Raw genomic sequence first — 25,890 nt, forward strand, 5'->3', positions numbered from 1 at the left:
TAATTCCAGTCATTGTTTTGCTTCATATTTAGATGGTTTAAATATCTTTTGATCATTACTTCTCCTTTTATTTCTCTTCTTTGATGTTAGTTGGAAATTTAAGGTGGCATGACTTAGCTTCTTTCTCTTTCTTGCTGGAATTTTTGTTTTAATGGTGGGTTTTGCTCTTTCTTGTGTATATGTGGTATTGTTCACCATTATTAAGATTCCAGATGAATGACTCTCTTGAGAATCTCTTGCAGGGCTGGTCTTGTGGTGGTGAGCTCTCACAACTTTTGATTGTCTGAGAAATACACTATTTCTCCCTCATTTCTGAAAGAGAGCCTTCCTGGGTAAAGAATTCTTGCCTGGCGATTTTGTTTTTTCTTTTAGTGTTTTGAATATATCACCTCACTTTCTTCTGGCCTGTAAGGATTTGGTTGAGAAGTCTGCTGTAGTCTGATGAGAGTTCCCCTGTAGGTGCCTTGACTCTTTTCTCTTGCTGCTTTTAGAATTCTCTTTGTCTTTGAGCTTTGCAAATTCAATGTAATGTGCCATTGGGAGGATCTTTTTGGATTGAATCTGTTTGGTACCTTTGAGCTTCATGGATCTGAAGGTCTGTACCTTGCCCTAAACCTGGGAAGTTTTCTGTTACTGTTTTTTTGAATAGGTTTTAATACCTTTTCCTTTCTCCTATCGTTCTGGTATACCCACAATTTGGATGCTAGAGCACATGAGGTTTTCTGCTATCTCTCTTAGATTTTCTTCATTATTTTAAATTCTTTTTCATTTTTTTGTCTGCCTGGGTCGTTTCAAAAAGACCATCTTTGCGATCAGTAATTATTTTTTCTACTTGCTCTAGCCTGCTGCTCATGCTTTCTGTGGTGTTTTTTTTTTTTTTATTTCATTGAGTGAATCTTTCATTTCTAGTTCTGCTACACTCTTTTTTAAGGTATTAATCTCTTTGTAAGTTTCTTCTTTTATATTCTTGATATTTTTTCTTGTTTCATTGTGTTCTCTAATTGAGTCTTCTTTTATAGACATTTGAGCATTACTGTATTTCTTCAGTGCTGTCATATCTTCTTGTTTATTTGTAGTTCTAGGTTTTTTTATCGTCATTTGGTCATTTGGTAGATGGTTTGCTTCTTCTATTACTCTGATGCTGGCTATGAGGATAAAGATTTCTTCCTCCATTTGCAGGCTTTACTGATGATTCTTCTTATATCAGTGTTACATGAGCAGTAGGTTACCTGGAGAGTGGATCTGGCTGCTACTGTGGTGGTGAATTGTCCTAGCCTGACAGTAGGTGTGGTAGTGGCTATATTACATTACCTTAGGTCTTGTTCCAGAATCTCTAGTCATAGAATGAGACCCCAGCACCACACAGGTCTCAGCTCACCTCAGCAGGGCCTGCCACAGCTGCTGGTGCTTCCCTCCCAATCTCCCCATCTTAAGATTTGTGCTATGGGATGAATGTTTGTGTGCCCCCAGAATCCATATGTTGACATTCCAACTTCCATAGTGATGGCATTAGGAGGTTGGGCCTTTGGGAAATGATTATGTCCTGAGAGTAGAGCCCTCATGAATGGAATTAGTGCCCTTATAAAAAAGGCCTGAGAGAGACCCCTTGCGGACCCCTTGTGGACACAGTGAGAGGGCACCAGCTCTGAACCAGAAAGTGAGCACTAACCAGACACTGAATCTGTTAGTGACTTGATCTTGGACTTCCCAATCACCAGAACTATGAGAAATTATCTTTCTTTAGAAGCTTTATTGTAGAAGTTTATGGCATTTTGTTTTAGCAGTTCAAATAAACCAAGACTATTTGTAAACTAAATTACATCTGCAAAGTTCCTTTTGATGTTTAATGTAACATATTTACAGGTTTTTAAAATTAGGTTGTGGATACCTTTGGGGGACCATCCTGCCCACATCAGGTCCTATCGAGAAATCATTGATTTTAGGGCTGGGGCAGGCAAAATACAAGATGAGTCTAAAACATCTTTAGCTAAAAAGTAAAAAAAAAAAAAAAAGATTCCTCAAAAAGTTAAGAGTAGATGCATGATAAGACTAAGCAATTTTACTCCTTGGCATGTACCCGAGATAATTGAAAATATAATTTCACACAAAGACATGTACACAAATAAATGTTCATAGAAGCATTATTGATAATAGAAAGTGGAAGCAACACACATATATATACATTGGTGTATAAATAAACAGAATGTGGTATATCCGTACAGTGGACTATTATTCCACCGTAAAAAGGAATAAAGTACTGATACATAAAACAGAATTAGTGAGCGATGAAAGCATTATGCTAAGTGAAAGGAGCCAAATGTAAAATGCCACCTATTTAATGATATTTAGATTAATGGTTGCCAAAGGATGGAGGGAGGGGATATTGGGACTGACAGCTTAGAAATATGTCAAAATTTTTTTGGAGGGGAGATAGTAATACTGTGAAATTATATAATGTTCATGCTTATGCACCATAGTTTAAATACTAAAAGTAATTAAACACATTAAAATGGTGAAATTTATGTTACATGAACTACATGTCAATTAAAATAAGAATATATTCAAGGAATAATGAGAATAAATTGAAAGGACACAAGAATCATCTTAAAGGGCTGTTTCCACTTATTAATGCTGGGATTACTTGAACTACAATATTGACAGCAAGAAATATATCCTATTGAATATAGTAAGAATCCATGACTAAGCACTGGGAAGAGAGCTGTAGCTTCAGAGTCAGTACTTGGCCTCCCATGATTTCTATGTTTTGCAATATTGTGCATTTCTCTAAAAGTCCCAAAACAACATTTACTTTGAATGATAAGTCATTCATTCTGCAGTTTCTTTCCTCTTCTGCCTCCTTTTTCAAGCTCTTTCAGTAATAATATAATCATCAGCTTTAAAATAATCTTTGTGCCTATTTACTCTATAAGGTACAATTCAACTTTGTTCACTATCTTATCTCAACTCCTCATGAAGGAATGTTTTATAATGTACCATTAATTCAGAACTTTTCTTCATTTTCTCAGAAATTGCAAAATCTGTATATATAAGAGTACTTCAAAAAGTTTGTGGAAAAATGAAATTAAAAGGTAACAAAAATCTTTCCATAAACTTTTTGAAGATTATCTTTTGTAGAGTGACCTATCTCTAAAAGGAATTCAATATCTTTCATTCTTTCTTCCTTATCAATCATTTTTATCACACTCATTTTTTATTCAATGATTGAATTCTTGTCTCTTAAAAAAATATTTTTGAAACATTTTCTTCTTTACTTTTTCACCCTTTGGGAAAATCATGGGATTCTTAAATTCAAAATGTATTTAAAAATAAAATTATAGCAAAGAAATCACCATTACAGCAAAACGAAGTCTAAATATAACATTTGGAAACAAGAAAATAGTTCATAAATACAATAGACTGAAGAATTGCAGAAGATGCTATCTCTTCATACCTTTTTTATGGTGTATGCACACAAAAACATTTTGAGTTTTTCTTAATGTTTCTCTAAAGAAGTGGTAATAACGTCGGTGTTATTTTACATGATATTCTCTTACAGAAAACAGTTGTGTAATACAGAATGGTGATTGAGTCCTTGTGTAAAACCATAATGTCAAAATATCTCTTCTTATAGGATATTTATTTAGCATACTTTTGAGTGAAAAAGTCTTTTTGCAAAAAGAGGAATCATTGTCCATAAATTGATAAAAATTACAAAGAGCCATTATGACAAAATTTATTAACTGAATATTATTTTTAAAGTAATTCCTTCTGTTTCTGCTTCTATCCATCTATTATCTTACTGTCTATTAAGCTTACATACATTCTATAGAGACATACAGATATATAGATATAGATTCATGTTGAGAGGGAATATAATTAGAAAACAAGTACTATATGTATAATTATAGATTAAGATAATTACATTTGTTCATTTGTTGCATATTTGTGAATTAACAATAAAATTTTTAAAAACATTTTATTTTTTAATATAACTCTATTATAATCCTAATAGACTATGGGTTTTATATTTTCTCTTGTCATATTACTACTATTTTCAGGTATGTATGACATTGCTTTGTCTAAGTAATAACAGCAATAATTTCAAGTTTTCAACTCAATTTATTATTCAATGTAATGTATTAGTGTAGACCTTTTTTCAATGTATTTCGAAGTGATTCAAAATTAGGTTATTCCATTAGACTAGAAAGCAAAGTTTTGTACCCATTAGTCCATTATTAGATTTTTAATTTAATTTAGTAGGATTTATGAAATATTAGTACAAATGGTCATTTATGCAGTTTAAATTCTGTACTCATGCACAAATGCAAATGACTAATTGAAATGTGTCTTCTCGTTAATTAATTAATTAATTGATTCCAACAAGACTGTGAGTTTCTTGGGGGAAAATATTGTATGTTATTTATTGAAATCTTCACCATCTATGTAGTTGTCCATATTCAATAAATATTTCTTAAATCAATAAAAATCTTCAATGTCATTCACTTGATTTTCTGTAATAAACTTAGCATCTCTTTTCCTTACTGAGAAAAATAGTTTTTGAGTGTCGCATATCAATTTAGTTGATGGCTATATGTCATGGTCTTTACGCATAATAATTTGCATGGATTTTCTGGCAAAACTCTGACTGTGATAATATTATAAAAAATTGTGAATTTCTTCATAGGAAGGAAAAAGCAGTGTCAATGGTGGTAATGCTGGGGGGTGAGGAAGAACAGGAACACTAATAGTTATTCTTCACTTTGAAGAAAAAAATAAAGCTTTTTGGGGAGAATGAAAATAAACAGATGTGTCTTTAGAAAACAGATTATAATAATGACAGTAAAATATTTACAAAAATGGCTTTAACAAATATACTTTGACTTTTAATTAGCATTTAATGGAAGGAATGTTTTAAAAAATTGATATGCCCAGAAGATAATGAAACCAGCTAAAATGTTTCATTTTTTATGATGAAAGAACTTATATATTTTATCAAAGAAATGATAAATTCTGGTATCCTAGCACATGTACATTTATTGTTCAGCAAATAAATATAAATTTAACTTTATGTTATCAATAGTTTGTTACTGTTTTAAACCAGGCTATCTACTCAAACTCATCAAATAATTATTTACCAAGCACCTGTTCCTTTGACAAGTGCCATTTTAGTCCCAAGCAATACAATAATAATTAAGAGGCATAATAAGCACAGATCATGTTTATTTTGTAATTTTTTTCAGTTATCACATAGTTTAGTCAAGAGTTTCAAAAAAATATTGTGAAGTCAAAATGACCGATTATTATTTAGTATGGAGGAAAAAAAAGTGAGGTAATCTAAGTTTTAATGAACACAGCATTCTCAAAAAGACTGGGCTTGTGTTTCATGAGTCTAGGAGAATTTACCTAAGTCAAATAAATATTTTATGGACAGAACTAGCCAGTTGACAAATAAATAAATAGCCATCACTATCCAATATAAATATAATCAACTGAATATTTTAATGTCAATTTTAATGTCAATGAACTTGAAGGAGGTAACATGGGTGTGGACGAGTCTATGAGAATCAATACAAGCATACAGTCAGTCTCCACTATGCAATGTGCTTGATGGCAGATTATTTTAAATATTATCTGTATTTTATTCATGCACTTATTGAATTATATTTTGTGATCTCAAGAAAAGCTCTCTGGGTAGAAAAAGCCAAACATTTAAATAAGGAAATCAGAGAAGGGGAAAATAGCTGCAGGCTTGCTTTATTTATTTATTCCTTTGGAAAAAAAAATCCTTGTCTTGGACCTTGACAGAAACTTCACATTTTGTGAGGTGAAAAGAACATATACTTGAAAGCATAAGGGATAAGATGGTTAGAAGAGGTGATGAATAATTTGCTAAGACTTTAGAGTCAATCCCTCCATTTCTAATTATTTTAGTCTTTCCCATTTGGTTAACTGATTTTAGATAATTTATTTTTAGACATTCATCCAGCTAATTTAAAACTTGAAAAATTTTAAGTATTTAGCCATCACTTTGGACGTGAGTTATAAATCAAACAGTTTTCATAGTGAGTAGGAAAAAGAGAGGTAAAAAAAATTTGAAACACCATGGTGGTAAGCTAATGGGAACTATTTCAAAGAAGACAAAGGCAAGAAGTCAGGCTTCTAACAGCAAATCTTAGTTTACTACAAGATATTGCCTTAGAATATTAACAGAGTGAATGAATTTGGGTGGTGGTAAATAGATTATTAAAGCAAAATGATAGATTTTAAAATGTTAAAAAGTGCTGTTCTCATTTTTTACGTATCAGGAATATTAACATCACCATAATTTCAGCCTTGAAGATGCATGGACTCAAATATAAAGCAAAATATAAAACACATAGGAGTAAAAGTGATGCATGCAATATAATAATCTGACATTTAATGGCATCCCATTTGTCTGTATTCTAATTCTCATACTGTTAATACTTGCTCATACTTTAAACATGTAAAACTTTGCACTGCATAAAATCCCTACTAGTGAAAATAAAATATTTGCATGTGCATCATTTTATCAGTATAATTTAAGACAAGAATTGTTACATTTAGATGTAGAAAGCTTAACTAAATGTACTATATATCCACTAAATAGTAACTTTTCAGGATTTTTGTATATTTGTATAGTTTACCTGAGCATGATTTTTTCTGCAGTATTAGATATAAAATGTGATTTTGTGACTTCTACTAAATTTATTTTTTTAACTTATTTAAAAGAGAAGGCTAACTTTATTAGAAATCCGTAGCAAAGAAAAACCAGCATGGTACTGGCATAAAAATAGGAACATGGACCAATGGAACAGAATAGAGAACTCAGAAATCAACCTACATATTTACAACTAATTGATCTTTGACAAAGGCACCAAGAACATACATTGGGGAAAAGACTGCTTCTTCAATAAATGGTGCTGGGAAAACTGGATCTGTTTGTAGAAGAATGAAACTTGATCTGTACCTCTCACCATATACCAAAATCAACTCAAAATGGATTAGGGACCTAAATATAAGGCCTGAAACTTTAAAACTCCTAGAAGAAAACGTAGGGCAAATGCTGCAGGATTTAGGACTGGACAATGATTTTATGAATAACACCCCAAAAGCACAGGCAACAAAAGAAAAAAATAAACAGATGGGATAATATCAAACTAAAATCTTCACAACAAAGGAAACAATCAGTAGAGTGAAAGACGTCCTACAGAATGGGAGAAAATATTTGCAAAATATGAATCTGACAAGGGATTAATATCCAGAATATACAAAGAGCTCAGACAACATTACAGCAAAAAAGCAAATAATCCATTTAAAAAATGGGTAAAGGAGCTGAATAGACATTTCTCAAAGGAAGGCATATAAATTTCCAACAGGTATATGAAAAAATGCTCAAAATCAGCAATCATGCAAATCAAAATCACTGAGATATTGCTTTACTCCAATCAAACTGGCTATTATAAAAAGACAGAATAACAAATGCTGGAGAAGATGTGGAGAGAGAGGAACCCTGTTGCACTGATGGTGGGACTGTAAATTAGTGCAGCCATTATGGAGACTAGTATGGAGGTTCTTTAAACAACTACAGATAGAACTTCCAAATGATCCAACAATCCCACTTCTGTGGATATATCCATAGGTCAAAGGGATACCTGAACTCCCATGTTTATTGCATCTCTATTTACAATAGCTAGGCAATGGAACCAACTTAAATGTCCATCAGTGAATGACTGGATCAGGAAATTGTGGTATATATACACAATGGAATACTACTCAGTCATAAAAAAGAATGAAATTCTACCATTTGCAACAATATTGATGAGCCTGGAGAAAGTGATCCTAAATGAAACAGTCCAGGTACAGAAAGAGAAATACCACATGTTCTCACTCTTAACTGGGAGCTAAATCCATAAATAAACAAATGAAAAATAGAGACAGAAAGGAAGAAAGAAACAGCAATCACAGTAATATGTTGAACTTTTAGAAAACTGGAGGTGGAAAAGGGGAGGGGAAGGGGAGAGGGAGGGGGCCAATGAGGAATTGGTCAACGGACACAAAGAATGATTGCTATTGTAATGATAAATAAGCTAACAGTATTGATCTAACCACCACACATTCTACACAATTATTGAAAATCAATATTGTACCCCACACGTATGTATAATAAAAAATAAATAAAATTAAAAAAAATAAAAGAGTAGGCTTTAATTTAAAACCATGCAATAACTTCTTCAATAATTTGAAATCAAACTCATACTCCTATTGAAACCCAAAATATGAATTTAATAATGCATATGTATTGATGCCTCACAAAATTTTGCTATTAAATGAACCATATTATCTCAAAACTGACCTAAAGCCAGTATTATTTTTCTCTGAAAAAAAACATAGCATTTATTTAGAAATGTAAAAATGGTGAAATTATGTAAATGTTCGAGAATTTTTTGTTTTTGTCTTAGCTCACTCAAGATGCTGTAACAAAATACCCTACCAGTATATAAATAACAGAAATTTATTCCTCACAGTTCCAGAAGCCAGGAAGTAGAAGATCATGGCACCACCAAATTCAGTGTTCGGTAAGGGCCCCTTTCCTTCTTCATAGATGGTACCCTCTGGCTGTGTCCTCACACGGTCTAAGGTCTAATAGCTCTCTGGGGCCTCTTTTATAAGGCTGCTAATCCCATTCATGAAGCCTCCACACTAAAGATCTCAGTTTCTTCCAAAGTCCCCACCTCCTAATAACATCCCCTTGAGTGGTAGGATTTTAATATATGAACTTGGGAAAACATAAATGGTTATAGTAAATATGCATCCTAAATAACTATTAATTTACTGATAATTTTAGAGCATTATTTGAATTAGCTATTCTAACTTCTATAGATGTGCTAGGCACTCCAAAATTCTGCAATATCATTATTTTTACTTTTTATTTATTTATATATTTATATATATATATATATATTTGTTTGTTTTTTAATTTTTAATTATTTTATTTATTTATTTATTTATTTATTTTTTACCGGTAAGGGTATCATAACCCTTGGCTTGGTGTCGTCCGCACCACGCTCAGCCAGTGAGTGCACCGGCCATCCCTATATAGGATCCGAACCTGCAGCCTCGGCACTACCAGGGCCACCCTCTCCCGAGTGAGCCACGGGGCCAACCCTACTTTTTTTTTATTGATTATATGTATTGGTGAGGTACAGATTTAAATACCAATAAATATGCAAAATAAGGAGTAATCAAATCAGAATAATTAGTATACGCACGTTTACAAAACACAATCAGTCTTCATGACCCTTAACTAATTTATCCCTAAACCTCTCTTCCTCCCCCTTTACCACCTCTAATAACCACATTTCTGTTCTCTAGTTTTTGAAAGCTCAATGTATTATCGTGATTGTCTCTCTCTCTCTCTCTCTCTCTGTCTTTCTCTCTCTCTTTTTCTTTCCTTCTTCCTTTTCTTCTTCTTTTTTTTAATTTTAGCTCCCACTTATGAGTGAGGACATAGTATTTCTCTTTCTGTGCCTGGCTTATTTCATTTAACATAATTTTCTCCAAGTTCATCCATGTTGCTGCAAATGGTAGAATTTCATTCTTTTTAATGGCATAGTGGTATTTCATTGAGTATGTATACCACATTTTCCTTATTCAGTCATCTGTTGATGGGCATTTAGGTTGATTCCAACTCTTGGCTACTGTAAATAGAGCTGCAGTAAACATGGGAGTGCAGGTGTCCCTTCAGCATGATGATTGCCATTCCTTTGGGTATATACCCAACAGTGGAATTGCTGTATCATATGGCAGTTCTAATTGTAATTAAGAAAACTCCATACCATTTTCCATATGTCTGCATCAATTTACAATCCCACCAGCACTGTAGGAGGGCTTCCCTTTTTCTACATCCTTGCCAGTATTTGTTGTTCTTTGTCTTTTGTATAACAGTCAGTCTAATTGGGGTGAGATGACATCTCAATTCGGTTTTGATTTGTATTTCCCTGATGCTAAATGATGTTAAGAATTTCTTCATGTGTCTGTTATTCATTTGCATATCTTCCTTTGAGAAATGTTTATTTAGCTCCATTGCCCATTTCTTAATTGAGTTACTTGTTTTCTTTCTATTGAGTTGTTTGAGTTCTTTGTACATTCTGGATATTAATCCCTTGTTGGATGCATAGTTAACAAATATTTTCTCCCTTTCGGTAGGTTGTCTTTTTGCTCTATTAATTATTTCTTTTGCTCTGTAGAAGATTTTTAATTTGATATAATCCCATTTGTTTATGTTTTCTCTTTTTTAGTATTTGCCCAGTCCTACTTCCTGAAGTGTTTCCTCTATGTTTTCTTTTAGGAGTTTCATAGTTTCAGGTTTTATATTTAAGTAATTAGTTCATTTACAGTTTCAGATTTTATATTTAATTAATTAATTCATTTTGAGTTGATTTTGTTATATGGCAAGAGGTATGAGTCTAGTTTTTCTACATATGGATTTCCAGTTTTCTCAGTACCAATTATTGAAGAGGCAGCCTTTTCCCCAATGCATGTTCTTGTTTCCTTTGTGAAAATCAGTTGGCTGTAAGTATGAGGGTTGACTTCTTGGTTCCCTATTCTGTTCCACTGGTCTGAGTGTCTGTTTTTATTCCAGTACAATGCTGTTTGGGTTAGTATAACCTTGTTGTGTAGTTTGAAATCCTGGAGTGTTATGCCTCTGGAAATTGTTTTATTTTATTTTATTTTGTAGTTTGCTCAGGATTCCTTTGAATATTTGAGTTCTTTTGTTGTTCCATACTACTGTTAGGATTGTTTTTTTTTTTTTTTTTTTTTCTATTTATGTGAAGAATGTCATTGGAATTTTGATGTGGATTGCATTAAACTTATAGATCACTTTAAGTAGTATGGACATTTTCACAATGTTAACTCTTCCAATCCAAGAGCATGGAATGTTTTTCAATCTTTTTGTGTCCTTATTAACTTTTTTCAGCAATGATTTTTAGGTCATGTTTAGAGGTCTTTCATCTCCTTGATTACGTTGATTCCTAGGTATTTCATTTTTTTGGTGACTATTGCAAATGGGCTTGCTTTCTTGATTTCTTTTTCTGCTAGTTCACTGTGGGAATATAAAAATTACTGATTTTTGCATGTTGATTTTCTATCCTACAAATTTATTAAGATAGTTTATAAGCTCTACGAGTTTTGTGGTAGAGTCTAAATTTTCTATACATAAGATCATATCATGTGCAAACAGGAACAGTATTTTTCTTTTTATTTTCCAAACTGAATGCCATTTATTTCTCTCTCTTGCCTGATTGTTCTGGCTAGTACGTCCAATATTATGTTAAATAGGCGTGGTGAGAGGGGGCATCCTTGTCTTTTTCCTGATCTTAAGCAAAAAGTTTTTCCGGATGATAGTGGCAGTGGGTTTTTCACATACAGCTTCTATTGTGCTGAGAAAATTTCCTTCTATACCTAATTTGCTAAGAGTCTTTATCATGAAATAATGTTGAATTTTGTCAAATGCTTTTTCTGCATCTCTGAGATTATCATACAGTGTTTTTCCTTAATTTGGTTGATGTGGTGTATCACATTTATTGATTTGCATATGTTGAACCACCCTTGCATACTGGGGATGAATCACACTCAACTATGGTGTATAATTTTTTGATGTGTTGCTGTATGCTGATTGCTAATACTTTGTTGAGGATTTTTTTCATCTCTGTTCATCAGAGATATTGGTCTGTAGTTTTCTTTTTTTGTTGTATCTTTGTCTGGTTTTGGTATCAGGGTGATGCTGGCCTCATAGAATGAGTTTGGGAGAGTAGCCTCTGTTTCAATTTCTAGGAATAGTTTGAAAAGAATTGGTATTAATTCCTCTTTAAAGGTTTGGTAGAATTTAACAGGAAAGCCATCCAATCCTGGGCTTTTCTTTTGGGGATAATGCTAATTAATGCTTCAATTTCATTGCTGTTTGTTGCTGTTTTCAGGTTTTCTATTTCTTCATGGTTCAGTCTTGGTAATTTGTATGTGCCCAGAAATTTATCCAGTTCCTCCAGGTTTTCAAATTTGTTGTGTATAGTTTTTATAATAGTCTCTAATTATTCTTTCTATTTCTGTGGTTTCAGTTGTAATGTCTCCTCTTTCATTTCTGATTTTTGTTATTTAGGTCTTCTCTCTTTTTAGTTAGTCTTGCTAATGGTTTGTATATATTGTGTATCTTCTTGAAAAAATAACTTTCTGTTTCATTGATCTTTTTATCATTTTGGGGGTCTCTTTTTTATTTAGTTCTGCTTTGATCTTAATTTTCTCTTTCCACCTACTAATTTGGGGGTTGGCGTGCTCTTGTTATTCTAGTTCTTGAGGTGTAATGTTAGGTTGTTTATTTGAAATCTTTCTGTTCTTCTGAAGTAAGCTTATGTTGTAATAAATTTCCCTATTAGTATTAGTTTTACATTATCCCACAGGTTTTGGTATGATGTGTCTTTATTTTTATCAGTTTCAATATTTTTTTTTTGATTTCCTGTTTAATTTCTTCTTGGATCCATAGGTCATTCATTTAATTTTCATGTGTTTTCTATGTCATTTAATTTCTATGTGATTGCATAGTTTCTAGAATGTCACTTGTTATTGATTTCTAGTTTTAATCCATTATGCTCTGAAAAGATACTTGAAATGATTTCAATTATTTTTTAATTTGTTGAGACTTTATTTGTGACCTAACATATCATCTATCCTGGAGAATGTTCGACATCCTGATGAAAAGAATGGACATCTGTAGTTGTTGGATTAAATGTTCTGTAGATATCTGTCAAGTCCAATTGGTCTAAAATATAGTTTAAATCCTGTGTTTCTCTCTTGATTTGTTGCCTAGATGATTAGCCCAGTGCTGAGAGAGGGGTGTTCAGATCCCTCACTAATTTGTTATTGGGGTCTATCACTTTCTTTAGGTCTACTAGTGTTTGCTTTATATATCTGGGTGCTCCAGTGTTGAGTGCATATATATTTATGATTGTTATATCTTCTTGCTTAATAGATCCTTTTATCATTATATAATGTCCTTCTTTGTCTCTTTTTATAGTTTTTGGTTTAAAGTCTATTTTATCCAATACAAAAATAGCTACCCCTGCTCATTTTCAGTTTCCATTTATGTGGTATATGTTTTTCCATCCCTTCACTATTCATCTGTGAGTGTCTTTACGGGTGAGATGGGTCTCTTGATGGTAGCATATAGTTGGGTCTATCTTTTTAATCCAAACAGTCTGTCTGTGTCTTTTGAGTGGGGAATTTAATCCATTTACATTTAGGGTTGTTATTGAGAGGTATTGTCTTACTCCTGACATTTAATTGCTTTTCCTGTGGTTGATTAAATATCTTCTGCACCTTTCTTCTCTCCCTTTTGTTGTTTCTCTTCCATGTTCATTGTTTTATTTATTTATTTATTTTTAGGTTGTATGGTGTGGTTTTTCTCTTTCTCATTTGCATATCTGCTGTACCAGTCGTGGGTGTTCTTTCGATTGCATTCATGATGGTGATTACTGTTCTTTGGGTTCCAGGTGCAGAACTCCCTTAAAGATTTCTTGTGGAACTGGTAGTGTGATGGCAAACTCCCATAGCTTTCTTTAACCTGGGAAATACACTATTTCCCCTTCCTTTCTAATGGATAGCCTTGCTGGGTACAGTATTCTTGGCAGACAGGTTTTTTCTTTTAGTACTTTGAATATTTCCTCCCAATCGCTTCTGGCCTGTAAAGTTTCTGTTGAGAAGTCTGCAGTTTGTCCAATGGGGATTCCCTTATAGGTGACTTGATGCTATTCTCTTGCTATTTTTAGGATTCTATCTTTGTCTTTGACTTTTGGAAGCTTGACTACAATGTGTCTCAGAGAAGACCCTTTGGGATTGAATCTAATTGGGGACCTTTGAGGAGCCTCTTAAATCTGATAGTCCATATCTCTACCAATACATGGGAAGTTTTCTGCTATTATTTCACTGAATGTGTTTCCAATGCCTTTTCTTTTTTCCTACCCATCTGGATCACCCATGATTAGAAAGTTTGTGCATTTAAGGTGATTTGCTAGTTCTCTTACATTTTCTTCACTTTTTAAAATTCTTTCTTTCTTTTTTTTTTCAGTCTGCTTGGGTCATTTCCAAAAGACTGTATTCAAGATCAGAAATTCTTTCTTCCACTTGCTCTAGCCTGCTGCTTACACTCTCAAATGTAGTTTTTATTTCATAGAATGAGTCTTCCAGTTCCAAAAGTCTTGCTACATTCTTTTTTTTTATTAGTTATGAATATTCATGAGATACAAAGCTGATTGTCACCCCTCATGCACAAGATGTGAAGGCCAGCTCTATACTGACACTGGTAATGGTCATGCTACATTCTTTTTAATGGTATTTATCTCTGTAAATTTCCTTCTTCAGGTCTTGGGTTGTATTTCTCATTTCATTGTTTTGTCTAACTGAGTCTTCTTGTATCTCACTGAGTTTATTTAAGATTGTTACTTGAAATTCCTTTTTTAAATATATCAAGGGTTTCCTGCTCTGTGGGGTGTGTATTACATGAGAATTATTGTATTCCTTTGGTGATGTCATATTTCCTTGTTTTTTAAATATTTCTAGTCTGTCTACATTGATCTCTAGTCATCTGATACAGCAGTTGCTTCTTCTATTAACTCTGGAGTGGTCTTTAAGAAGAGAGATTTCCTCCTGTAGAAAAGCTTTTCTATTGGCCATTGAGTAGGGTGTTTAAGTATTGGTTCCAGTTAGACTCAGTAATATAGTCTCTGTCATGGGTACTTCTGCTGTATTAAATGTCAGAGTAGTGTGTGAGTGCCTTCGTGGTGTAGGCACAGGGGCACTTAGTGATTCCTTGCTGAGGTTAGTTGGGTCATTGAAGATGTGGGTTAGTTCTCAAGGTCTTGGGTGAAGTTCCTGGGTTCCTTGTCACTCTCTGGATGGGATGAGTGACCCTAGGCAGACTTGTTGGCTGCCCAGCTAATGTCCCATGACCCTGATGGGTGCACTGGATCTCCTCAGCTTGAATGAGTGACTCTGGGCAAGGTTTGTCTTTCCTTGTTCCTGTAGGCCAAGGCTTCTCTTGTGTCCTTGCTTCCCTTGGTTGGGGGATGTGTTGGTGGTGGCTTGGAATATATTTCTGTACACTATTTGGCTATACTGAGTTTCGGTATCCTCTGGGTTCTCTGCATGTGTCTCTTCCTGGGTGAAGACAGACATGCTTACTGCAACGGGGTATAATTCCCCCTATGAGTTGGGTCACTGAGGTGTGGATCCATGCAGGTGTAGAACTAGGGCTGTGTCTAGAGCTCACAGACCCCTTGAGCCAGTTCACAAACCCTTCACATGCAGGTCTATGAACTAGGTAATTGGACAAAACAGTCCTTGGAGCCTTGGTTGAAGAAAGAGGAGTCTTTATTCAGCACACACAACACTATGAGCCAAGCAATCCACCAAGAAACTCAGAAACTCAACTGCTACCGGCGAAGTCCAAAGACAAACTGAAACTGAGCAGCTGCCAGCAGAATAAACATGCTCTATTGCGAGACGCGAGCACTCTGCCAGCCAGCCTGCTTCACAAACTGCAGAAGACACAATAGCTAAAAAAACTAAAAAGATACATTGGTGAACATGCGCAATAACTCCACCCACACAACTTGTTTACAAGAAATGTGCTGCTCCACCCCCCAGCCAGACCTGAGCTGAAGGAGCCTGATTAAATTATTCTATTTTCCCCACAGCAGGCTTACCTCTTCTTGGTGGCTCCATTCGTGACACTTCTTGTGTTAAGATATGGTGGCAGTGGTGGGTCCTGCCCTCAGCCAGTCTAACTGGTGCAGTGGCCATGGTAGTGGTGTGTATGGCTACTAGCAGTTACAGTGGCAGGAGCAGTGGTGCAGTTGATAGAGGCTGGCATCCAGCACTGAGCTGGTCTGGCTAATGCTTCAGCATTAGCATGATGTCCAGCCTTCTGCCAGTCTGGCTGATGTGGTGGTGTGGGTGGGAGTCCCATGCCTAGCTGATCTGCTTGGTGTGATGGCTGTGTTGGCCAAAGCCACACTGCACATGACTACAGCAGGGTTCCCATGTGTAGCAGGGCTGAATGGTGAGACCACTTGAGCTGGTTTGGTTAGTGTGGGAGTTTGGATGGCTTCTGGCAATGGCCCCTGCACTGCAAGTGGTGGCAGGTGGTCCCACACCTCAGCATTGGTAGGGGGTCCCACACCCAGCCAGTTTTACTTGTGTAATGGCTATGGAGGTAGTAGCCACACCACACATAACTATGGCAGGGATCCCACATGTAGCTCGGCAGGCTGTTGCAGCAGCTTGGGTGGGGGTCTAATGCATGGCTGGTCTGGCTGGTGTGTTGGCATAGACAGACACCGTTGATGGCTGCTGCACTGCAGGTGGCAATGGCAGAGGTCCTGCACACAGCCAGACTGACTGGTGCAGCAGTGTGGGCATGGATCCTGTGCATGGCTGGTCTAGTCGGTGCCGTAATGCTGGTTTGGATGTCTAGTGGCAGTGGCAGTAGCTGGAGCCATGCTGCAGGTGGTAGCAGCATGAGGTGGAGTGAAACTCACAGTGGGAAGGTAGGAGGTGGTCCTGGGTTCTGACAATGCCATCAGTGAGTGCAACACTGTTAGTAGTGGGCCTGTTCTGGTCTTCTGTGGGAGAGATGTGTCCTAGTTTTCTCTAGTCCATCATATTCCTACAATCCTCCTGCAATATCTTTCTCCTTTGTTGGTTGTTTTTCTTCATGCTTTCATTAGAGCATAAAGTTGAATCTTTGGCCCTTTATTCTTTACCTACTGGAAAACTCAAATTGTCACATGATTTAATTAAAACCATTTAATGAGTTAATTATTTAAAATTTTTCTTGAGTTCATTGTTTAAAATTGCCTTAAAATCTCCTGGGGTTTTTTTGTTTGTTTGTTTGTTTGGTTGGTTGGTTGGTTTTTTTTTGGTAATGCAACTCACCTAAAGCAGTGAGGTACTCCTTTCCATTTATGTGATTTACTCAAATTTCCTCAGCCATAGAAGTCCATAGTCATTTTTCTTTGATTTCATTTCTACTCTATATTCAAAGTCCTAGCGAATTCCAAAATTTAACTCACAACTTATTCATCTTCCTTGTACTCTTTCCATTCCCAAATTTTCTACATAATACAAATCAGTGTTAGGTAATGGTTATTTCAAAGGTTTTCCTAATTTAGAACATTTTCTATTTACTTAATTTCCAGTTGTGTAACAAATTGTGTCCTGCATGAAGTTTCTGGATAAGTATTCATAAAATATTTTATCATCAGTTGTAAAAAAATGCTCCATGAATTTCTACTGTCTTTCTTAAAGTATCCAAACTCTTTAGATTGGCCTTCAATAATTTACTTATCCATTATGCCCTTAAATTGTCACTGCCTTGTATGTTTTTTTTTTCAATCAAAACTTCGGTGCTGAATGTAATTTAAATAAATCACCTTTATTGAGTTATATTTACGTGCAATATTATGTACATATTTTAATCGCAGCGTGATGAGTTTTTACAAATGAAATATTTCCATCACCTTAAAATGTTCCTTCATGAATCTTTCCAATCAATACTCTCCAGTTAATGTTTATCCATGACAACAACTAATCTGCATTCTGTGCTTATGGATGAGTTTGTCTGCTCTAGAATTTTAAATAAATTATATACTCTTTTATATCTCACTTTTGAGATCCATCCACTTTGTTGTATGTGTTAGTTGCTTTTTCTTTCATAATAGAGAATAGTATATAAATGCATGAAGTACAGCAATTTGTTCATTCATCATTTTATGAACGTGGTTTGTTTTGACTTTACCGCTATAATGAATAAAGCTGCTATGAACATATGTATATACATGATTGTGTGAACAAATGTTTTCATTTATCTTAGGTGAATTCTTTGAGGTGGAATTGATAACTCATACAGTAAATTTGCATTCTAGTTCATAAGAAATACCTAAGAATTTTTTCCAAAATGATTGAACCATTTCACATTCTCACCAATGTAAAGGAATCCAAGTTGCTCACTTACTCACCTATACTTGATAGCTTCATCTAGGTGTATAGCGATATCTCATTCTGGTTATTTGCATTTCCCTAATGACTAATTATGTCAAGTTTATTTTCATGCTTGTCTATTATCTGATTTTTTCTTTGGTAAATGTCTGTTTAAAACCTTTGGCTACTTTTTATACGATGTTCTATAATTTAATTGTAAAGTTGGAAGATTTCTTTAGATGAATAAAAATATCCTTTGTCATATATATGTATTGCAAATATTTTCTTCCAGTGTATAACTTTTATTATCTTAATAGTGTCTAGTTGGAAAACAGAAAAATTTAATTTAGATAAGGTTCAACTTATCTTTTTCTGTATGCATAAAAAATATTTACACCTATATTTTCTTACAGAAATTTATAAATTTTTTGTACTTCACGAAATACATTGTAGCTGATTTTCATGCCCTTTTACCCATTCCTCTCCACCTCCTTCCCCTCCCCCTCACTAGTTCAAGGAATTTTTGTGGTTATTCTGTCTTCTTCCCCCCACCCACCCTTTATTTGTTTGTGTGGTTATTTATTTATTTATTTACTTTAGCTCCCATAAATAAGTGAGAACTTGTGGTATTTCTCCTTCTGTGCCTGACTTGTTTCACTTAATATAATTTTGTCTAAGTCCATCCATGTTATTGTGAATGGTAGTATTTCATTCTTTTTATAGCAGAGTAGTATTCCATTGTGTAGATGTACCACAGTTTCCTTATTCACTCATCAGATGATTGACATTTGGACAGGTCCCAGCCCTTGGCTATTGTAAATACAACTGCAATAAACATTGGAGTACAGGTATCCCTTCAGCATGATGATTTCCATTCCTCTGGTTATATTCCCAGCAGTGGAATCACTGGGTCATATGGTAGATCTGTCAATAATTGTTTGAGGAACTTCCATATTATTTTCCATAAAGCTGCACCATTTTTCAGCCCTATGAATAGTGAATGAGATTTCTTTTTCTCTGCAACCTCTCCAGCACTTATCATTCTCAGTCTATTGGATGTTAGCCATCCTAACTTGAGTGAGATGGTAACTCAGTGTGTTTTTGATTTGCATTTCCTTGGATGCTGAGTGATGTTGAGCATTTTTTCATGTGTCTGTTGGCCATTCGTATATCTTCCTTTGAGAAATGCCTATTCAGCTCCTTTGCCCATGTTCTAATTGGGTTATTTGGGGTTTTTTGCTATAAAGTTGATTGAGTTCCTTGTATATTCTGCATATTAATCCTTTGTCAAATGTATATTTTGCAAATATTTTCTCCCACTGTTTTTTTTTTTTTAACTCTGTTGTTTCCTTTGCTGTGCAGAAGCCTTTTAGTTTGATTTAATCCCATTTCTTTATTTTTCCTCTGCCTCTGCATTTGGGATCATACTCATAAATTCTCTACCCACTCCTACTTCCTGGAGTGTTTCCCCTATGTTTCCTTTAAGGAGATTTATTGTTCCAGGATGTATATTTAATTCTTTAATTGATTTTGAGTTGATTTTTGTATATGGTATGGGTCTAGTTTCATTCTCCTGCATATGAGTATTCAGTTTTCCCAGCACCACTTTTTGAAAAGGCAGTCTCTACCCCAGTATGTAGATTTGCTGCCTTTGTCAAAGCTCAGATGGTTGTGGATGTACGGATTGATTTCTGGGTTCTCTATTCTATTCTATTGATCTGTGTGTCTGTTTTTATGTCAGTACCATGTTGTTTTGGTTATTATAGCTTTGTAATATAGTTTGAAGTCAGGTAGTTTTATCCCTCCAGCTGTATTTTATTGCTCAGGATTGCTTTGGCTATATGTGGTCTTTTGTTCTTCCATAAAAAAGTCTGGGTAGTTTTTCCATCTCAGAGAAAAATGTCATTGGAATTTTGATGGGGATTTCATTGAATCTGTATATCCCTTTGGGTAATATGGACATTTTCATAATATTAATTCTTCCAATCCAAGACCATGGGATCTCTTTCCATCTTCTTGTGTCCTCTTTAATTTCTCTCAACGGTAGTTTGAATTTCTCTACATAGAGATTTTTCACATTCTTGGTCAGCTTTATTCCTAAGTATTTTATTTTTTTTGTGGCTATTGTAATGGGATAGCTTTCTTGATTTCTTTTTCTGCATGTTCACTATTGGAGAATAGAAATGCTACTGATTTTTGTGTGTTGATTTTGTATCCTGCAACTTTGCTGAAATCATTTATCAATTGTAGGATTTTTTTTTTTATAGAAGCTTTAGGCTATTCAATATATAGGATCATATCATCCACAAAAAGGGACAGATTGACTTCATCCTTTCCAATCTGGATGCCCTTTTTTTCCTTTTCTTCCTTCATTGCTCTGGCTAGTACTTCCAACACTATGTTGAATAGGAATGGTAAGAGTGGGCATCTTTTTCTAGTTCTTGGTTTTAAGGGAAAAACTTTCAGCTTTTCCCCATTCAGGATGATATTTGCAGTGGGCTTATCGTATATGGCTTTAATTATGTTGCGATACTTTCCATCTATGCCTATCTTGTAAAGAGTATCATGAAAGGATGTTGAATTTTGTCGAATGATTTTCAGTGTCAATAGAGATGATCATGCGATTTTTATGTTTGCTTTTATTAATGTGATGTATCACAGTTATTGATTTGCATATGTTGAACAAACCTTACATCCCTGGAATGAATCCCACTTGACCGTGGTGTATAATTTTTTATATCTGTTGCTGTATTTTGTTAGCAAGTATTTTAGTGAGGATTTTTGCATATACATTCATCAAGGGTATTGGCCTGTAGTTTTCTACTTTTGATGTATCATTGTCTGGTTTTGGTATCAGCCTGATGATACCTCACAGAATCAGTTTGGGAGAATAGCCTCAGTTTCAATCTTTTGGAACAGTTTGTAGAGAATTGGTATCAGTTCCTCTTTAAAGATTTGGTAGAACTCTGCACTGTACCTTTCTGGTCCTGGGCTTTTCTTTGTTGGAAGCCTTCTGATAACATCTTCAATCACTTTCATTGTTATTGATCTGTTCAGTTATCTATATCTTCTTGGCTCAGTTTTGGTAATTTGTATGCATCCAGAAATTTATCCATATCCTCCATATTTTCAAATTTGTTGGCATATAGATGCTTATAGTAGTCTCTAATGATCCCTTGTATTTCTGAGGTGTCAGTTGTAATATCATCTTTTTCATTTCTAATTTTTGTTATTTGGGTTTTCTCTCTTCTTTTCTTAGCTTAACTTGCTAAAAGTTTATCAATTTTATTTATCTTTTCAAAAAACCAATTTTTTATTTCATTGATCTTTTGAATTTCTTTTTTCCTGTTCCTATTTCATTTAGTTCTGCTCTGATCTTAAATATTTCTTTCTGTCTACTAACTTCTGGTTTGGATTGTTCTTGTTTTTCTAGATCTTTAAGGTGAAGTGATAGGTTATTTATTTGCCATCTTTCCATTCTTCTGAAGTAAGCATTTAGTGTAATAAATTTCCCTCTTAATACTGTTATCACAGTATCCCACAGGTTTTGGTATGATGTACCATTATTTTTGTAAGTTTCAAGAAATTTTTTGATTTTCTGTTTAATTTCTTTTTGGACCCACATGTCATTAAGTAGACTGTTGTGTCATTTCCATGTATTTGTATACTTTCCAAAGTTTCATTTGTTATTGTTTTCTAATTTTAACCCACTGTCATTAGAAAAAATACATGTGATAATTCCACTTTTTTTGAGTTCATTAAGACTTGCTTTGTGACCTAACATGTGGTCTGTACAGGAGAATGTTCCATGTGCTGATGAGAAGGATGAATATTCTGAGGTTGTTGAATGGAATGTTCTGTAGATATCTTCCAAATCCAATTGGTCTAAAGAATTGTTTAGATCTTGTGTTTCTCTGTTGATTTTTTACCTAGATGATCTGTCCCATTAAGAGAGCGGGGTGTTCAGGTCCCCTGACATTATGGTGTTAGTGTCTATCTCTTTCTTTAAATCTAATAATTTTTGCATTGTAAATCTGGTTGCTCTAAAATTAGGTGTGTATATATTTATGATTGTTATGTCTTCTTGATGGAAAGATACTTTTGTCATTATATAGTGGACTTCTTTATCTCTTTTTATGGTTTTTGCCTTAAAGTTTATTTTATTTGATATAAGAATAGCTAGTTCAACTCATTTTTCATTTCTATTTGCATAATATATCTTTTTCCATCCTTTCACTCTTAGTCTATGTGTGTCTTTACAGGTTGAGTCTCTTGAAGACAGCATACTTTTGGGACCATCATTTTAATCCAGTCAGTCAGTCTGTGTCTTTTGAATGGGGAATTTAATCCCTTTACATTTAGAGTTATTATTGAAAGGTGTTGATTTACTCCTAGCATTTTACTGATTTTTGTTTAGATGTCTTAAGTATCTTTTGTTCCTTTCTGTCTAATTTTCCTTTCATCTTCTGTATTTGTTGGTTTCTTGGGGTGATTAATAAACTATTTTTTTTCTCTTTTGTTAGCATTTTTGTTTTGCTGGTAGGTATTGTTCTTTCTTGCATATTCACGGCAGTGGTGGTTGTTTTTGTGGTATCAAACTCAGTACTTTCTTGAGAATTTCTTTTAGGGCTGGGCATGTGGTAGCGAACTCCCACTGTTTATGTTTGTTTCAGAAATATGCCATTTGTCCTTTATTTAGGAAGGATAGCCTTGCTGGGTAAAGTATTCTTGCCTGGCAATTTTTGTCCTTTAGTGTTTTCAATATCATTCCATTCTTTTCTGTCTTTTAGGGTTTCTGATGAAAAGTCTGATGTTAGTCTGATTGGGGCTCCCTTATAGGTAACTTGCTGCTTCTCTCTTGCAGCTTATAGGATGTTCTCTTTGTCTCTGAGTTTTGTCATTTTGATTATCACATGTCTTGGAGAGGACCTTTTTGGGTTGAATGTGTTCGATGATCTTTGAGCTTCCTGAATCTGGAGATCTGTGACTTTCCCTATACCTAGGAAGTTTTCTGCTATTATTTCATTGAATATATGTTCAATGCCATTTCCTGTTTCCTCACCTTCAGGAATACTCATGATTCAAAAATTTGAGTGCTTAAGGTTGTTAGTTGTCTCTCTTAGATTTTCTTCAGTTTTTGGATTCTTTTTTTTTTTTTTTTTTTCTTTTTTCTGGTCTGCCTATGTTAATTCAAACAGCCTGTCTTCATGGTCAGAAATTCTCTCTTATGCTTTTTCAAGTCTGCTTTGTAAACTTTCTGCTGTGTTTTTTATTTCATTGAATGAATCCTTCAGCTCCACAAGTTCAGCTACATTCTTTTTCAAGGCATTGATTCCTTTTTGCATTTCTTCTTTCAGATCCATTATATTTTTTCATATTTCATTGTGTTGTCTAACTGAGTTTTCTTGTATCTCATTTAGTTTCCTTAGAAAAGTTACTCTAAATTCCTTGTCTGTCATTTCTAAGACTTCCTGTTCTATGTGATCTAGCACTTGAGAGTTATTAATTTCCTATGGTGGTGATGCACTTTCTTGATTTTTCATATTTCTGTTGTCTTTCCTTTGGTGCTTTGTCATTGTGGCCAGAGGTATCACAGTCCACTCATTTCACCCTGATGTCTGGCTTGGATTCTGAAGGGATTGCCACTTCTCAGCAGCAGAAACTAGCCTGGACCCATAGTCCCACCCTGCCTTCCTTCTCTGGCTAGGCTTGTTCTGGGTGTGGGAGCCCTGAGGCTGTTACAACTCTCCCGGTGGTGGGACCAGCCTGGGCTGGAAGTCCTGCCCCACCTGCCTTCTCTAGCTTGGCTGGCTTGGGAGGACTGTGGGTGCTTGGAGCCTCTTACGTCACTCTCGGAGGTGGGTACTGGCCTGTGCCATAATTCCCACCCCACCTACCTTCTGTGGGATGGCTGGCTCAGGGAGTGGAAGCCCCGAGGCTATTATGTCTCTCCTAGTAGTGGGACCCGCCTAGGCCAGAAGTCATGTCCTGCCTGTCTTCTCTTGCCTGGCAGGCTCAGGTTGCATGGGCCCAGAAGCTCGAAAGTCTCTCTATGGGATGGGGAGCAACCTGAACTGGGGTCCCACAGTGGCTGGCTCCCACCTGTTCCAGTGCAGATCTTGGGTCCTCCATCACTGCTCCTCAATAGCTGTAAATTGGTCACTCTGTGGGAGAGAGCGACACCAGGAACTGACTACTCCACCGTCTTGACCAGAAACAGCAGAATTTTATAATTTAACTACTACATTTATGTCTGCAGTAAAGTTCGAATTAACTTTAGCACAGTCATCAATTTTAACTTTTGTATATATGTGTATTCAGATGTGCTGGTATGATTTGTGGAACAGGTTATTGACCCTCCTTTGAATTACTTTAATATTTTCTATGGTCTGAATGTTTTGTGTCCCCCCAAAATTCATATGTTGAAATCCTCTTTTGCACCTTCCACCATGTGTGAAGACACAGTAGGAAGGTACCATCTCTATACCAAAAAGCAGCCCTCACCAGACAACAAATATGCTGGTGCCTTGATTTGGACTTCCAGCTTCCAGAACTGCGAGAAATAAATTTCTGTTGTTTATGAGCTACCCAGTTTATGGTATTTTGTTGTAGCAACCCAAACGGAAGACAACAGTATCGTTATTGAAAATCAATTTACTCTCTATGCATAGTGAGATTGTTTCAACCTATACGTATTATTATGAGAAGGAAATTATATAGACACAAAAGAAAGAAAAACCCATATATTTTCAGAAAATTAGTTTGATATGCGACACATCACTTCTACTTATGTTCTATTGGTCAGAAATTAGACATGGCTACGAAAAGCAGAATCGATAATTGAATGATAATATATCTAGTTAATGCTGAATGTTTCTATTGTTGAAGGATGAGTGAAAGAATAAACAATGTGGGGGTACCAGCAATCTTTGTCAGAAAAAGGTCTTGAAATTATTTCTTTTAACATATTGTTGATTTTTATTAGTCATACTTTATTTCAATAATCTCATTAGGTATAATTTTTTATAACTATATTTATTAACTCTTACTCTCCATTCTATTTTGCTTGATTTAATCATTTTTGTTTTTGTTTTTAATACAAATCTCTTTATTTATTCTTCCATAATTATTAGATAAATATTTGTGGCTTTGACCTTTTTGGTGGGTGGTCTGCAATTTGGAGTTTTGTTTGATGGTTTATTTGCATCACAAGCTGTTTAAAGCAAACATCCTTATATTTCCAGATGATATTTTATTTTGTTTTTCTAGTTTTGTAATCAAATTCGGACTATTTTATTGTGAATAGAGAATATTTTCTGTACATTTTATAATCCTGGGAACTTACAGAAGATAATTTTTGTGTAATTGTTCAATTTTTGTGAAATTTCCACGATCTTTTGAATAGGAAATATATTTTATTTCAAATGTTATCTTCATTTCAATGATGTTTTTATATGGATTTTCTTGTTTTGGGTTGAGTTTATCACCCCATATTTTATCTCCATCTATTGTCTTTAAATACCTTTATTGAGCCTTTTGGGAATTTATGAGATACCAAGTGAAATGCCACCTTCACCATTTTAAAACTGGATATCCCTTTCTAAACAACGTGATTTATTTTATATTAATGATTATTGTTATGTAATCAAACAAAACAATAAGGTTGTATGCATAGTGAACAATAACTATGCACTCCTTTGAAAACAGAGTTAACATTTTAAACAGAGTTTGTATATATCAGTCCTCCTGCATAAATAGTGATCAGTAATAATTAATGAACAATAACATCAATTTATCATGCCATAGCAGTGATCCTTTAATTATATCCTAAAAGAAAAA

At 34.7% G+C, this 25,890-nt stretch overlaps 1 pseudogene; it reads left to right on the forward strand.

Moving 5' to 3' along the window:
- The first annotated feature begins 16,415 nt into the window (after window positions 1–16,415).
- Window positions 16,416–25,890, forward strand: part of LOC134368143 (metaxin-2-like) — a 161,850-nt pseudogene continuing 152,375 nt past the window's right edge.

This window comes from Cynocephalus volans, chromosome X, assembly GCF_027409185.1.
Source record: "Cynocephalus volans isolate mCynVol1 chromosome X, mCynVol1.pri, whole genome shotgun sequence".
Taxonomy (NCBI): Eukaryota; Metazoa; Chordata; class Mammalia; order Dermoptera; family Cynocephalidae; genus Cynocephalus; species Cynocephalus volans.